Source organism: Mugil cephalus, chromosome 7 (assembly GCF_022458985.1).
Source record: "Mugil cephalus isolate CIBA_MC_2020 chromosome 7, CIBA_Mcephalus_1.1, whole genome shotgun sequence".
In the NCBI taxonomy this organism is placed as follows: Eukaryota; Metazoa; Chordata; class Actinopteri; order Mugiliformes; family Mugilidae; genus Mugil; species Mugil cephalus.
This window is the reverse complement of record NC_061776.1, coordinates 11,322,985-11,328,173: the sequence shown is the minus strand read 5'-3', so window position 1 is coordinate 11,328,173 and position 5,189 is coordinate 11,322,985.

The following is a 5,189-nucleotide window of genomic DNA, read 5'->3' as shown; positions in this document are numbered from 1 at the left end:
TGTTTTTTTTGTTGTTGTTTGTTTATTTGTTTTGTTTTGTTTTTTAAATGGATTTCCGGTTCAAAAATGAAGCTTAGTTTTTATATCTTGGAGAATTTAAAAATGCATAGCAAACAAAAGCTTGGGTCTCAGGAGGTTAATAACATGCAACATGATCCAGTTGCTTCTCTGTGGTTGAAGTACCTCCACTCCTCTTGCAACATCAGGTGTCGTGACAAGTTTCCAGGAGGGACATAAACGTGGAGGTAGATAAATCTATGAGATGTTCAAACAAGTGTTTGAAAAGAAGAATGAAGAAGGAATCAATGCAGACAGCACTGCTGAATAATCCTTCATGGTCATTTTTTTTTCTTTCTTTATTTTGTCAATATAAGTGGGGGTGGGGGTGGGGGGAGCATCTTCGTTCTTCATTATATTTCCTGTAGATTCTGCACTGCAACCACTGCAACGTGTCTTTACATACATACACAGTCTTTTGTTTTTACACATGTACAGTACATTATATTTAACAATCTGTCTTGTTGTATTTCTTGCCCAGATCAGATTAATACCACTGCATGTTAAATACAAACCCTCCAGCAACACTCTAGTTAGCTTAGCATAGCTACTTAAAATGAGGGAAGTTTTGGTGTGGAAAAATCTACTGCCAGTGCTTTTAAAAAAACACTCATGAACACAGCATTATTTCTGTTGTGTGCTGTGGCAAAATGGGAAAGAATGAACCCAAGTGCAGGACTCAGATGTTCAGGCTCAACAGAAGTTTTAATAACAAAAGATCTTGAGCAAAAAGTCCAATATACAAATAATACGATTCTGGAGGCTAGCTGGACTAGACTGGCAACTGGAAGAACTGGCAGAGACGAGAGTCCTTAAGTATGGTTCAACATAACGAGAGATGTGAAACAGGTGGGAAGGCAGCCCAGCCCCAGCGCAGCAATCAGCAGCTCATTCCACACACCTGAGGTGAGAAAAGCAGACATGAAAGTAAACCAAAAGAGGGCAACAAGTCACCTAACAATTTCTTGTCCAAAAGAAGTTCAAAGAAGATGTGTACATTAATTATGTTACCTTAGCTTAGCTTAGCATAAATACTTGGCTCTGTCCAAGTATCAAATACATACTACTAGCTACTAGCTTCTCTACAGGTCATTCAATTTAACATTCAAGATTCAAGATCCCTTTATTGATCCCCACATGAAGTTGTTTTGCCCAAAGTGAGTCCAAAATAAGAAAGAGCATATATATGAACCAGACATAATTTTGTCATACAGCTGACAAATATGTGAGTAGCATCAGTCGTCTCATCGAACGCTCACACAAAAATCCCAAAATGTTGAACCACGTCTCTGACGCCCCCAACAACCTCAAACCCATGTGAGAAGCAAAGAATAATAATCCTGCACATGTGCATGGTGTATTATTGAAGAACGTGTTACTGAGGAACCTTTTATCAGCAGACAACAAAAGGCAAGATACATGGTCCGTGTGCACCTCAGGGGATTTGAACAAGTCGTCCCGCTGTGAGTGAAAGAGAATAAAAAAAAACCCACTGGGAGCCTGTTCTTCTGCGGTTTTGCCGCCAGAGACACGTACAAGGCAAAACAAGATGGCTGTGCCAGTTATCCTCGTCTCACAGAGACGATAGTTTGCTGCTTCCACTGACAAAGGATATGTTATCGTGCCTCTGCTCTTCTTTCCCTTCCACTACGCCGCCGCAAACTACCGACCTTCAGCAAATATGTTGTGAACTCCACAAAGCATCAAAGAGGTCCGTGTGGCTAAAGAGTGAGAAAAAGAAAATCCTTCTTTATCACACAAAAGAACCATCCAAGGTAAATGTTCCTTCATACACAGTGTAATAAACCAGGCCTCAGATTCGTTGCTTCCAGTCGAATCCCTGAAAGCCCTGAAGGTGGATTCACCGCACCAGAGTACGTTCAGCACAGATGTGTGGCGTGTTTGACAGAAATCTGGGAGTATTTGGGTCAAAGAGATTTAGACTCTGACCTGTGAAGTCGACTTCCATCCGCCATGAAGAGCACACGAGTTAAAGATGTAGCAACTATTAGATATTCATTCTGAAGGAATAATCTGAGCTGCTTCAGAGCAAATGCTCAGTGATGCATGTGTCTCTCTCTCTGTGTCTGTGTGTGTGTGTGTGTAGTTTTCCATCCATTATTTGGTCGATACCACTGAACTCCACAGGGTTCTGCGTCTGGTGGGGTCCTTGCATGCTTTTAAAACACTTAAAGCACAAAAAAAAAGGAAGCGGCTTTAAAACAAGCTTTAAAAACGGAAAAATAACCTCCGTCCTTGTGCTAAATTTAAAGCAAAAAAAAAAAAAAAAAGTAATATTTGTTCTTGCAATCCACTCTAAACGTGGTTCAGTATTATAGGTATGTGAATTTTGAGAAGGAGCATTAAAATAGTTCTGCTGAGGATCCTTTTGTTAAAAAAAAAAAAAGTAGGAAAATCTTAAATTATAAATAAAGCCCGAGGCAAAGAAGCACTTTGACGGCATCACTGCCTTTGAACACAAAAACATTTGTATCAGCAGGATGAGAAAAAAAATTGAAAAAGCATTCTTCACACTTGAAAGAAGCGTGTCACATTTCCGTTAAATGTTTCAAAAGTGCCATGTGATGTTTCTCTTTACTTGGCGTTTAATTTTAAAAGACTGGAGTTGATATCTTTGCGGAGATAAGGATATTTCCATGAGCTTCTTTAAAAACAAAAGAAACGACAACGAGTCTCTGGAGATTTCCGGCTCAACTTTGTTGTCCTTTAAATTATGTGAACTTAGATGCATGAAGGAAGAGCAACTTTGGGATTTTAGAAGCTACAGAATATCTATTTTTTTCTCCCTGGCTGTCTCTGCAAACAAACAAGCTATCTGCTGTTGACTGTGGCTCACTCAACAAGCACCACATCAAATGCGACAGTAATGCACGGTTTGCTGTCTTTGGTGAATGTCTGCACGTAATATTTGCAGATTTTCCAATCTCTGTAGGGCTCCTTGTACAAACAGTGTAAAAGAAAATATATATATATAATATAAATATAAATATATATATCCAATTCTCCTGGTTACACAGACAGCGAGTATTTGAAAACTTTACTTTGAAACAGTAGTGCTCATACTAAAGATTTTCTTTTCAAACTTTTGATGAACAGACTGCAGACGCTTTCGTGTCTTGAATCCTGAATGTGCCGTATAGACTCGGGCAGGGCAACAGTTTCCCTCCGCTGTGTGGAGGTTGTAATCAATGTACAGAGGAGCTAATTTCTTTTTTCTTTTCTTTTCTTTTTTTTTTCTTTTTTTTTTTTTTACCCTCATTGCCATTCATAGACTGAGGCACAGTCAGCACAAACCTCGGCCGTGCTGACTCAAGCAAGCAGAGAAAACTCCCACAAGGTCCAGGTCTCCTGCTCCGCCTCCAAGGCCGAGACTTAGCACGAGGCCGTATTTGTAGCAGCTTGGTTTAAACTTGCCGTCTGCCAGACTCAGAGAAATGCCAGCTGAATAATAATAATAATAGTTTTAATTTTTTATTTTTTTTTTATCGCTGAACACCCAAGGCCTCGCTCCTTTGCCCCCGATCACAGTTTGTTTGTCTGTGCGTCTGTCAACTTTCATCCTTCACTTTCTTTTTCACTCCCCCCCACAACCTCCCTCTAAGTCTCCATCTGTCCATGTGTGCTCGTCTGTCTCCGTCTCGCCATCGCCAGTCTCCGCTCCCTGCCTACTGTATCTCCGTGCAAACATCCGACATAAACCGCAGCTTTTCCTTACTCCTGCTCCGTCTCCTCCGCCCGACCTCCATCTCCCGCTCCTCCTGGTGTGAGTCAATGCTGACGAACGACAGGCGTCTCCAGGTTTACCCATGGGTTTGATCTCTGCTGGCAGAGCCGACGAGCTGCGACAGATCGATGACAAAGCCTGTCAGTGCAGCTCACTGTTATTCAAAGCTAGATCGCATCTGAAAGCCCATGCACCGTGCGGTTAATGAATTAAAGAAGTGGCCAGCCATCATTGATCAGATCAGCTGACAACCATCGACATCTAACTTTTTTATGGGGGCTGTGAGGGATGTAACCAAGGCCTGTTTTGGAATTTTGCTGGACTGACTCTTGTTTTATTAGCAACAAATAGAAGTGGATAAAATGATCGTTTTGGACTTAAATAAACTCAATTTAACAGGACTATGTGGAGCTTTTCCAGTTAAAGGCATGCAGACTATTTGTCGTCCATCGTTGCATATTCCCCAAACAATAAGAACATAAAAATATCGTTAGTAAAATGCACAGATCTAGCTCTTTTTGCTGTCACTGCTCTGTTGGAAAAGAAGGATACCTTTCACTATGGTTCCTTTCCATATGGGTTGTTGATGGTGTTGCCTTTTGTTAAACATTTAAGGAGCTCTGTGTTTGTCAGTGAGCTATTTCAGACACTCTCACTGGTCTTTGCCCCAATCACAGCATCTAACAACTGAGGTTAGTTCAGCTCGGTGCTCACTTGTCAAAAAGCTGTTTCCCCGTAATCTCTACAATTTGCTCAATTCTATTACAGCTCTTGCTACTGGTCACTATGGTTGATATGACCAAAAATGTATATCACAGTAATCACGCGTTCACAACATGGTTGAGAAAGGAATTAAGCAGGAAGGAATTAAGCAGATTGACTAAGGATGGACTATTTGAATGATGATGAGTAAATATTGTTGAAAAAGTCCCACACTAGTAGTAAAACAGGTTTGCATGGCCCCGTGTTAACATGGCCTGCTGGTGTGGAAATCTGGGGATATTTACAGCTTGGAGATAAAAAATTAAATAAATAAATAAAATGTTATCAAGATGAAATGAAGAAATGGTTTAATTTGTTTTCACTTATTCATATTTAAACATATTTAAGTTGTTATGTCTGTAATGTCAATAGCATCGCGACCGGCTACCGTAATAACTGTAATACCGTAATAACTATAGTCTGTGAGCAACATTTTTTTCTCATTCATAAAGGTATATTACAGACACTTTCGGGGACAGCTATAGCCGGAGGAAAGGCCGTCCAAAACAGGGCTGTCCCCAGATATTGGGGACATCTGGTCACCCTAAAACAAAACAAACCACCTACACAGAAGTCCTCTCATTCTGCCGCTTAATTTTTCGGACTTTTCCATTAAGGCTGGTCG